The sequence below is a fragment of the Taudactylus pleione genome, unplaced genomic scaffold (assembly GCF_031769625.1).
Source record: "Taudactylus pleione unplaced genomic scaffold, aTauple2 ptg003455l, whole genome shotgun sequence".
Classification (NCBI taxonomy): domain Eukaryota; kingdom Metazoa; phylum Chordata; class Amphibia; order Anura; family Myobatrachidae; genus Taudactylus; species Taudactylus pleione.
This window is the reverse complement of record NW_028287806.1, coordinates 518,624-530,684: the sequence shown is the minus strand read 5'-3', so window position 1 is coordinate 530,684 and position 12,061 is coordinate 518,624.

Here is a 12,061-nt window from a genome sequence, read left to right as displayed (position 1 = left end):
GGCTGTGTATAGTTACTGCTCTGTATCTAGTGAGGCTTGTACCTGCTGAACGCTGTGTATAGTTACTGCTCTGTATCTAGTGAGGCTTGTACCTGCTGAACGCTGTGTATAGTTACTGCTCTGTATCTAGTGAGGCTTGTACCTGCTAAACGCTGTGTATAGTTACTGCTCTGTATATAGTGAGGCTTGTACCTGCTGAGTGCTGTGTATAGTTACTGCTCTGTATATAGTGAGGCTTGTACCTGCTGAGTGCTGTGTATAGTTACTTCTCTGTACCTAGTGAGGCTTGTACCTGCTGAACGCTGTGTATAGTTACTGCTCTGTATCTAGTGAGGCTTGTACCTGCTGAACGCTGTGTATAGTTACTGCTCTGTACCTAGTGAGGCTTGTACCTGCTGAGTGCTGTGTATAGTTACTGCTCTGTACCTAGTGAGGCTTGTACCTGCTGAACGCTGTGTATAGTTACTGCTCTGTACCTAGTGAGGCTTGTACCTGCTGAGTGCTGTGTATAGTTACTGCTCTGTATCTAGTGAGGCTTGTACCTGCTGAACGCTGTGTATAGTTACTGCTCTGTATATAGTGAGGTTTGTACCTGCTGAGTGCTGTGTATAGTTACTGCTCTGTACCTAGTGAGGCTTGTACCTGCTGAACGCTGTGTATAGTTACTGCTCTGTATCTAGTGAGGCTTGTACCTGCTGAACGCTGTGTATAGTTACTGCTCTGTATCTAGTGAGGCTTGTACCTGCTGAACGCTGTGTATAGTTACTGCTCTGTATCTAGTGATGCTTGTACCTGCTGAACGCTGTGTATAGTTACTGCTCTGTATCTAGTGAGGCTTGTACCTGCTGAACGCTGTGTATAGTTACTGCTCTGTATCTAGTGAGACTTGTACCTGCTGAATGCTGTGTATAGTTACTGCTCTGTACTTAGTGAGGCTTGTACCTGCTGAACGCTGTGTATAGTTACTGCTCTGTATATAGTGAGGCTTGTACCTGCTGAACGCTGTGTATAGTTACTGCTCTGTATCTAGTGAGGCTTGTACCTGCTGAATGCTGTGTATAGTTACTGCTCTGTACTTAGTGAGGCTTGTACCTGCTGAACGCTGTGTATAGTTACTGCTCTGTATCTAGTGAGACTTGTACCTGCTGAATGCTGTGTATAGTTACTGCTCTGTACTTAGTGAGGCTTGTACCTGCTGAACGCTGTGTATAGTTACTGCTCTGTATATAGTGAGGCTTGTACTTCCTGAACGCTGTGTATAGTTACTGCTCTGTATCTAGTGAGGCTTGTACTTGCTGAACGCTGTGTATAGTTACTGCTCTGCACCTAGTGAAGCTTGTACCTGCTGAGTGCTGTGTATAGTTACTGCTCTGTATATAGTGAGGCTTGTACCTGCTGAACGCTGTGTATAGTTACTGCTCTGTATCTAGTGAGGCTTGTACCTGCTAAACGCTGTGTATAGTTACTGCTTTGTACCTAGTGAGGCTTGTACCTGCTGAGTGCTGTGTATAGTTACTGCTCTGTGCTAGTGAGGCTTGTACCTGCTGAATGCTGTGTATAGTTACTGCTCTGTATCTAGTGAGGCTTGTACCTGCTGAACGCTGTGTATAGTTACTGCTCTGTACCTAGTGAGGCTTGTACCTGCTCAATGCTGTGTATAGTTACTGCTCTGTACCTAGTGAGGCTTGTACCTGCTGAACGCTGTGTATAGTTACTGCTCTGTATCTAGTGAGGCTTGTACCTGCTGAGTGCTGTGTATAGTTACTGCTCTGTACCTAGTGAGGCTTGTACCTGCTGAACGCTGTGTATAGTTACTGCTCTGTATCTAGTGAGGCTTGTACCTGCTGAGTGCTGTGTATAGTTACTGCTCTGTATCTAGTGAGGCTTGTACCTGCTGAGTGCTGTGTATAGTTACTGCTCTGTGTCTAGTGAGGCTTGTACCTACTGAACGCTGTGTATAGTTACTGCTCTGTGTCTAGTGAGGCTTGTACCTGCTGAGTGCTGTGTATAGTTACTGCTCTGTGTCTAGTGAGGCTTGTACCTGCTGAACGCTGTGTATAGTTACTGCTCTGTATCTAGTGAGGCTTGTACCTGCTGAGTGCTGTGTATAGTTACTGCTCTGTGTCTAGTGAGGCTTGTACCTGCTGAACGCTGTGTATAGTTACTGCTCTGTATCTAGTGAGACTTGTACCTGCTGAATGCTGTGTATAGTTACTGCTCTGTATCTAGTGAGGCTTGTACCTGCTGAGCTCTGTGTATAGTTACTGCTCTGTATCTAGTGAGGTTTGTACCTGCTGAATGCTGTGTATAGTTACTGCTCTGTATCTAGTGAGGCTTGTACCTGCTGAGTGCTGTGTATAGTTACTGCTCTGTATCTAGTGAGGTTTGTACCTGCTGAATGCTGTGTATAGTTACTGCTCTGTATCTAGTGAGGCTTGTACCTGCTGAGTGCTGTGTATAGTTACTGCTCTGTACCTAGTGAGGCTTGTACCTGCTGAGTGCTGTGTATAGTTACTGCTCTGTACCTAGTGAGGCTTGTACCTGCTGAACGCTGTGTATAGTTACTGCTCTGTATCTAGTGAGGCTTGTACCTGCTGAACGCTGTGTATAGTTACTGCTCTGTACCTAGTGAGGCTTGTACCTGCTGAGTGCTGTGTATAGTTACTGCTCTGTACCTAGTGAGGCTTGTACCTGCTGAGTGCTGTGTATAGTTACTGCTCTGTATCTAGTGAGGCTTGTACCTGCTGAATGCTGTGTATAGTTACTGCTCTGTATTTAGTGAGGCTTGTACCTGCTGAATGCTGTGTATAGTTACTGCTCTGTATCTAGTGAGGCTTGTACCTGCTGAATGCTGTGTATAGTTACTGCTCTGTATATAGTGAGGCTTGTACCTGCTGAATGCTGTGTATAGTTACTGCTCTGTATCTAGTGAGGCTTGTACCTGCTGAATGCTGTGTATAGTTACTGCTCTGTATCTAGTGAGGCTTGTACCTGCTGAACGCTGTGTATAGTTACTGCTCTGTACCTAGTGAGGCTTGTACCTGCTGAACGCTGTGTATAGTTACTGCTCTGTACTTAGTGAGGCTTGTACCTGCTGAGTGCTGTGTATAGTTACTGCTCTGTATCTAGTGAGGCTTGTACCTGCTGAGTGCTGTGTATAGTTACTGCTCTGTATCAAGTGAGGCTTGTACCTGCTGAGTGCTGTGTATAGTTACTGCTCTGTATCTAGTGAGGCTTGTACCTGCTGAACGCTGTGTATAGTTACTGCTCTGTATCTAGTGAGGCTTGTACCTGCTGAACGCTGTGTATAGTTACTGCTCTGTACTTAGTGAGGCTTGTACCTGCTGAGTGCTGTGTATAGTTACTGCTCTGTATCTAGTGAGGCTTGTACCTGCTGAGTGCTGTGTATAGTTACTGCTCTGTACCTAGTGAGGCTTGTACCTGCTGAGTGCTGTGTATAGTTACTGCTCTGTATATAGTGAGGCTTGTACCTGCTGAATGCTGTGTATAGTTATTGCTCTGTACTTAGTGAGGCTTGTACCTGCTGAACGCTGTGTATAGTTACTGCTCTGTATAAAGTGAGGGTTGTACTTGCTGAACGCTGTGTATAGTTACTGCTCTGTATCTAGTGAGGCTTGTACCTGCTGAAAGCTGTGTATAGTTACTGCTCTGTGCTAGTGAGGCTTGTACCTGCTGAATGCTGTATATAGTTACTGCTCTGCACCTAGTGAGGCTTGTACCTGCTGAGTGCTGTGTATAGTTACTGCTCTGCACCTAGTGAGGCTTGTACCTGCTGAATGCTGTGTATAGTTACTGCTCTGTATCTAGTGAGGCTTGTACCTGCTGAATGCTGTGTATAGTTACTGCTCTGTACCTAGTGAGGCTTGTACCTGCTGAGCTCTGTGTATAGTTACTGCTCTGCACCTAGTGAGGCTTGTACCTGCTGAACGCTGTGTATAGTTACTGCTCTGCACCTAGTGAGGCTTGTACCTGCTGAGTGCTGTGTATAGTTACTGCTCTGTATATAGTGAGGCTTGTACCTGCTGAACGCTGTGTATAGTTACTGCTCTGTATATAGTGAGGCTTGTACCTGCTGAACGCTGTGTATAGTTACTGCTCTGTATCTAGTGAGGCTTGTACCTGCTAAACGCTGTGTATAGTTACTGCTCTGTACCTAGTGAGGCTTGTACCTGCTGAATGCTGTGTATAGTTACTGCTCTGTATCTAGTGAGGCTTATACCTGCTGAATGCTGTGTATAGTTACTGCTCTGTACCTAGTGAGACTTGTACCTGCTGAGTGCTGTGTATAGTTACTGCTCTGTATCTAGTGAGGCTTGTACCTGCTGAATGCTGTGTATAGTTACTGCTCTGTACCTAGTGAGGCTTGTACCTGCTGAGCTCTGTGTATAGTTACTGCTCTGCACCTAGTGAGGCTTGTACCTGCTGAGTGCTGTGTATAGTTACTGCTCTGTATATAGTGAGGCTTGTACCTGCTGAGCTCTGTGTATAGTTACTGCTCTGCACCTAGTGAGGCTTGTACCTGCTGAGTGCTGTGTATAGTTACTGCTCTGTATATAGTGAGGCTTGTACCTGCTGAACGCTGTGTATAGTTACTGCTCTGTACCTAGTGAGGCTTGTACCTGCTGAGCTCTGTGTATAGTTACTGCTCTGCACCTAGTGAGGCTTGTACCTGCTGAGTGCTGTGTATAGTTACTGCTCTGTATCTAGTGAGGCTTGTACCTGCTGAGTGCTGTGTATAGTTACTGCTCTGTATCTAGTGAGGCTTGTACCTGCTGAACGCTGTGTATAGTTACTGCTCTGTGCTAGTGAGGCTTGTACCTGCTGAATGCTGTGTATAGTTACTGCTCTGTACCTATTGAGGCTTGTACCTGCTGAGTGCTGTGTATAGTTACTGCTCTGTATCTAGTGAGGCTTGTACCTGCTGAAAGCTGTGTATAGTTACTGCTCTGTGCTAGTGAGGCTTGTACCTGCTGAATGCTGTGTATAGTTACTGCTCTGTACCTATTGAGGCTTGTACCTGCTGAGTGCTGTGTATAGTTACTGCTCTGTATCTAGTGAGGCTTGTACCTGCTGAAAGCTGTGTATAGTTACTGCTCTGTGCTAGTGAGGCTTGTACCTGCTGAATGCTGTGTATAGTTACTGCTCTGTACCTAGTGAGGCTTGTACCTGCTGAGTGCTGTGTATAGTTACTGCTCTGTATCTAGTGAGGCTTGTACCTGCTGAACGCTGTGTATAGTTACTGCTCTGTATATAGTGAGGCTTGTACCTGCTGAGTGCTGTGTATAGTTACTGCTCTGTACCTAGTGAGGCTTGTACCTGCTGAACGCTGTGTATAGTTACTGCTCTGTATATAGTGAAGCTTGTACCTGCTGAATGCTGTGTATAGTTACTGCTCTGTATATAGTGAAGCTTGTACCTGCTGAGTGCTGTGTATAGTTACTGCTCTGTATCTAGTGAGGCTTGTACCTGCTGAGTGCTGTGTATAGTTACTGCTCTGTACCTAGTGAGGCTTGTACCTGCTGAACGCTGTGTATAGTTACTGCTCTGTATATAGTGAAGCTTGTACCTGCTGAATGCTGTGTATAGTTACTGCTCTGTACTTAGTGAGGCTTGTACCTGCTGAACGCTGTGTATAGTTACTGCTCTGTATATAGTGAGGGTTGTACTTGCTGAACGCTGTGTATAGTTACTGCTCTGTATCTAGTGAGGCTTGTACCTGCTGAAAGCTGTGTATAGTTACTGCTCTGTGCTAGTGAGGCTTGTACCTGCTGAATGCTGTATATAGTTACTGCTCTGCACCTAGTGAGGCTTGTACCTGCTGAGTGCTGTGTATAGTTACTGCTCTGTATCTAGTGAGGCTTGTACCTGCTGAATGCTGTGTATAGTTACTGCTCTGTACCTAGTGAGGCTTGTACCTGCTGAACGCTGTGTATAGTTACTGCTCTGTACCTAGTGAGGCTTGTACCTGCTGAGCTCTGTGTATAGTTACTGCTCTGCACCTAGTGAGGCTTGTACCTGCTGAGTGCTGTGTATAGTTACTGCTCTGTATATAGTGAGGCTTGTACCTGCTGAACGCTGTGTATAGTTACTGCTCTGTATCTAGTGAGGCTTGTACCTGCTAAACGCTGTGTATAGTTACTGCTCTGTATCTAGTGAGGCTTGTACCTGCTGAATGCTGTGTATAGTTACTGCTCTGTATCTAGTGAGGCTTATACCTGCTGAATGCTGTGTATAGTTACTGCTCTGTACCTAGTGAGACTTGTACCTGCTGAGTGCTGTGTATAGTTACTGCTCTGTATCTAGTGAGGCTTGTACCTGCTGAATGCTGTGTATAGTTACTGCTCTGTACCTAGTGAGGCTTGTACCTGCTGAGCTCTGTGTATAGTTACTGCTCTGCACCTAGTGAGGCTTGTACCTGCTGAGTGCTGTGTATAGTTACTGCTCTGTATATAGTGAGGCTTGTACCTGCTGAACGCTGTGTATAGTTACTGCTCTGTATCTAGTGAGGCTTGTACCTGCTAAACGCTGTGTATAGTTACTGCTCTGTACCTAGTGAGGCTTGTACCTGCTGAATGCTGTGTATAGTTACTGCTCTGTATCTAGTGAGGCTTATACCTGCTGAACGCTGTGTATAGTTACTGCTCTGTACCTAGTGAGGCTTGTACCTGCTGAGTGCTGTGTATAGTTACTGCTCTGTGCTAGTGAGGCTTGTACCTGCTGAGTGCTGTGTATAGTTACTGCTCTGTATCTAGTGAGGCTTGTACCTGCTGAATGCTGTGTATAGTTACTGCTCTGTATATAGTGAGGCTTGTACCTGCTGAGTGCTGTGTATAGTTACTGCTCTGTATCTAGTGAGGCTTGTACCTGCTGAATGCTGTGTATAGTTACTGCTCTGTACTTAGTGAGGCTTGTACCTGCTGAACGCTGTGTATTTTTACTGCTCTGTACCTAGTGAGGCTTGTACCTGCTGAGTGCTGTGTATAGTTACTGCTCTGTATATAGTGAGGCTTGTACCTGCTGAATGCTGTGTATAGTTACTGCTCTGTACTTAGTGAGGCTTGTACCTGCTGAACGCTGTGTATAGTTACTGCTCTGTATATAGTGAGGCTTGTACTTGCTGAACGCTGTGTATAGTTACTGCTCTGTATCTAGTGAGGCTTGTACCTGCTGAATGCTGTGTATAGTTACTGCTCTGTGCTAGTGAGGCTTGTACCTGCTGAATGCTGTGTATAGTTACTGCTCTGCACCTAGTGAGGCTTGTACCTGCTGAGCTCTGTGTATAGTTACTGCTCTGCACCTAGTGAGGCTTGTACCTGCTGAGTGCTGTGTATAGTTACTGCTCTGTATATAGTGAGGCTTGTACCTGCTGAACGCTGTGTATAGTTACTGCTCTGTATCTAGTGAGGCTTGTACCTGCTAAACGCTGTGTATAGTTACTGCTCTGTACCTAGTGAGGCTTGTACCTGCTGAATGCTGTGTATAGTTACTGCTCTGTATATAGTGAGGCTTGTACCTGCTAAACGCTGTGTATAGTTACTGCTCTGTACCTAGTGAGGCTTGTACCTGCTGAGTGCTGTGTATAGTTACTGCTCTGCACCTAGTGAGGCTTGTACCTGCTGAACGCTGTGTATAGTTACTGCTCTGTATCTAGTGAGGCTTGTACCTGCTAAACGCTGTGTATAGTTACTGCTCTGTACCTAGTGAGGCTTGTACCTGCTGAATGCTGTGTATAGTTACTGCTCTGTATCTAGTGAGGCTTGTACCTGCTGAATGCTGTTTATAGTTACTGCTCTGTATATAGTGAGGCTTGTACCTGCTGAGTGCTGTGTATAGTTACTGCTCTGTACCTAGTGAGGCTTGTACCTGCTGAACGCTGTGTATAGTTACTGCTCTGTATCTAGTGAGGCTTGTACCTGCTGAGTGCTGTGTATAGTTACTGCTCTGTGTCTAGTGAGGCTTGTACCTGCTGAGTGCTGTGTATAGTTACTGCTCTGTATCTAGTGAGGCTTGTACCTACTGAACGCTGTGTATAGTTACTGCTCTGTGTCTAGTGAGGCTTGTACCTGCTGAATGCTGTGTATAGTTACTGCTCTGTACCTAGTGAGGCTTGTACCTGCTGAACGCTGTGTATAGTTACAGCTCTGTACCTAGTGAGGCTTGTACCTGCTGAACACTGTGTATAGTTACTGCTCTGTACCTAGTGAGGCTTGTACCTGCTGAATGCTGTATATAGTTACTGCTCTGTATCTAGTGAGGCTTGTACCTGCTGAACGCTGTGTATAGTTACTGCTCTGTACCTAGTGAGGCTTGTACCTGCTGAACGCTGTATATAGTTACTGCTCTGTATCTAGTGAGGCTTGTACCTGCTGAACGCTGTGTATAGTTACTGCTCTGTATATAGTGAGGCTTGTACCTACTGAACGCTGTGTATAGTTACTGCTCTGTATCTAGTGAGGCTTGTACCTGCTGAACGCTGTGTATAGTTACTGCTCTGTATCTAGTGAGGCTTGTACCTGCTGAACGCTGTGTATAGTTACTGCTCTGTACCTAGTGATGCTTGTACCTGCTGAATGCTGTGTATAGTTACTGCTCTGTACCTAGTGATGCTTGTACCTGCTGAATGCTGTATATAGTTACTGCTCTGTATCTAGTGAGGCTTGTACCTGCTGAACGCTGTGTATAGTTACTGCTCTGTATATAGTGAGGCTTGTACCTACTGAACGCTGTGTATAGTTACTGCTCTGTATCTAGTGAGGCTTGTACCTGCTGAACGCTGTGTATAGTTACTGCTCTGTATCTAGTGAGGCTTGTACCTGCTGAACGCTGTGTATAGTTACTGCTCTGTATATAGTGAGGCTTGTACCTACTGAACGCTGTGTATAGTTACTGCTCTGTATCTAGTGAGGCTTGTACCTGCTGAACGCTGTGTATAGTTACTGCTCTGTACCTAGTGAGGCTTGTACCTGCTGAGTGCTGTGTATAGTTACTGCTCTGTATCTAGTGAGGCTTGTACCTGCTAAACGCTGTGTATAGTTACTGCTCTGTATCTAGTGAGGCTTGTACCTGCTGAGTGCTGTCTATAGTTACTGCTCAGTATATAGTGAGGCTTGTACCTGCTGAACGCTGTGTATAGTTACTGCTCTGTATCTAGTGAGGCTTGTACCTGCTAAACGCTGTGTATAGTTACTGCTCTGTATCTAGTGAGGCTTGTACCTGCTGAATGCTGTGTATAGTTACTGCTCTGTATCTAGTGAGGCTTGTACCTGCTGAGTGCTGTGTATAGTTACTGCTCTGTATCTAGTGAGGCTTGTACCTGCTGAGCGCTGTGTATAGTTACTGCTCTGTATCTAGTGAGGCTTGTACCTGCTGAACGCTGTGTATAGTTACTGCTCTGTACCTAGTGAGGCTTGTACCTGCTGAACGCTGTGTATAGTTACTGCTCTGTATCTAGTGAGGCTTGTACCTGCTGAACGCTGTGTATAGTTACTGCTCTGTACCTAGTGAGGCTTGTACCTGCTGAACGCTGTGTATAGTTACTGCTCTGTATCTAGTGAGGCTTGTACCTGCTGAGTGCTGTGTATAGTTACTGCTCTGTATCTAGTGAGGCTTGTACCTGCTGAGTGCTGTGTATAGTTACTGCTCTGTACCTAGTGAGACTTGTACCTGCTGAACGCTGTGTATAGTTACTGCTCTGTACCTAGTGAGACTTGTACCTGCTGAACGATGTGTATAGTTACTGCTCTGTATCTAGTGAGGCTTGTACCTGCTGAACGATGTGTATAGTTACTGCTCTGTATCTAGTGAGGCTTGTACCTGCTGAGTGCTGTGTATAGTTACTGCTCTGTACCTAGTGAGGCTTGTACCTGCTGAACGCTGTGTATAGTTACTGCTCTGTATCTAGTGAGGCTTGTACCTGCTGAACGCTGTGTATAGTTACTGCTCTGTACCTAGTGAGGCTTGTACCTGCTGAGTGCTGTGTATAGTTACTGCTCTGTATCTAGTGAGGCTTGTACCTGCTGAATGCTGTGTATAGTTACTGCTCTGTATCTAGTGAGGCTTGTACCTGCTGAATGCTGTGTATAGTTACTGCTCTGTATCTAGTGAGGCTTGTACCTGCTGAACGCTGTGTATAGTTACTGCTCTGTACCTAGTGAGGCTTGTACCTGCTGAACGCTGTGTATAGTTACTGCTCTGTATCTAGTGAGGCTTGTACCTGCTGAGTGCTGTGTATAGTTACTGCTCTGTATCTAGTGAGGCTTGTACCTGCTGAACGCTGTGTATAGTTACTGCTCTGTATCTAGTGAGGCTTGTACCTGCTGAACGCTGTGTATAGTTACTGCTCTGTATCTAGTGAGGCTTGTACCTGCTGAACGCTGTGTATAGTTACTGCTCTGTATCTAGTGAGACTTGTACCTGCTGAACGCTGTGTATAGTTACTGCTCTGTACTTAGTGAGGCTTGTACCTGCTGAGTGCTGTGTATAGTTACTGCTCTGTATATAGTGAGGCTTGTACCTGCTGAGTGCTGTGTATAGTTACTGCTCTGTATCTAGTGAGGCTTGTACCTGCTGAGTGCTGTGTATAGTTACTGCTCTGTACCTAGTGAGGCTTGTACCTGCTGAGTGCTGTGTATAGTTACTGCTCTGTATCTAGTGAGGCTTGTACCTGCTGAGTGCTGTGTATAGTTACTGCTCTGTATCTAGTGAGGCTTGTACCTGCTGAACGCTGTGTATAGTTACTGCTCTGTATCTAGTGAGGCTTGTACCTGCTGAACGCTGTGTATAGTTAGTGCTCTGTATCTAGTGAGACTTGTACCTGCTGAATGCTGTGTATAGTTACTGCTCTGTACTTAGTGAGGCTTGTACCTGCTGAGTGCTGTGTATAGTTACTGCTCTGTATCTAGTGAGGCTTGTACCTGCTGAGCTCTGTGTATAGTTACTGCTCTGTATCTAGTGAGACTTGTACCTGCTGAGTGCTGTGTATAGTTACTGCTCTGTATCTAGTGAGACTTGTACCTACTGAGTGCTGTGTATAGTTACTGCTCTGTACCTAGTGAGGCTTGTACCTGCTGAGTGCTGTGTATAGTTACTGCTCTGTATATAGTGAGGCTTGTACCTGCTGAATGCTGTGTATAGTTACTGCTCTGTACTTAGTGAGGCTTGTACCTGCTGAACGCTGTGTATAGTTACTGCTCTGTATATAGTGAGGCTTGTACCTTCTGAGCTCTGTGTATAGTTACTGCTCTGCACCTAGTGAGGCTTGTACCTGCTGAGTGCTGTGTATAGTTACTGCTCTGTATATAGTGAGGCTTGTACCTGCTGAACGCTGTGTATAGTTACTGCTCTGTATCTAGTGAGGCTTGTACCTGCTAAACGCTGTGTATAGTTACTGCTCTGTACCTAGTGAGGCTTGTACCTGCTGAATGCTGTGTATAGTTACTGCTCTGTATCTAGTGAGGCTTATACCTGCTGAACGCTGTGTATAGTTACTGCTCTGTACCTAGTGAGGCTTGTACCTGCTGAGTGCTGTGTATAGTTACTGCTCTGTATCTAGTGAGGCTTGTACCTGCTGAGTGCTGTGTATAGTTACTGCTCTGTATATAGTGAGGCTTGTACCTGCTGAACGCTGTGTATAGTTACTGCTCTGTATCTAGTGAGGCTTGTACCTGCTAAACGCTGTGTATAGTTACTGCTCTGTACCTAGTGAGGCTTGTACCTGCTGAATGCTGTGTATAGTTACTGCTCTGTATCTAGTGAGGCTTATACCAGCTGAACTCTGTGTATAGTTAATGCTCTGTACCTAGTGAGGCTTGTACCTGCTGAATGCTGTGTATAGTTACTGCTCTGTATATAGTGAGGCTTGTACCTGCTGAGTGCTGTGTATAGTTACTGCTCTGTATCTAGTGAGGCTTGTACCTGCTGAGTGCTGTGTATAGTTACTGCTCTGTATATAGTGAGGCTTGTACCTGCTGAATGCTGTGTATAGTTACTGCTCTTTACTTAGTGAGGCTTGTACCTGCTGAACGCTGTGTATAGTTACTGC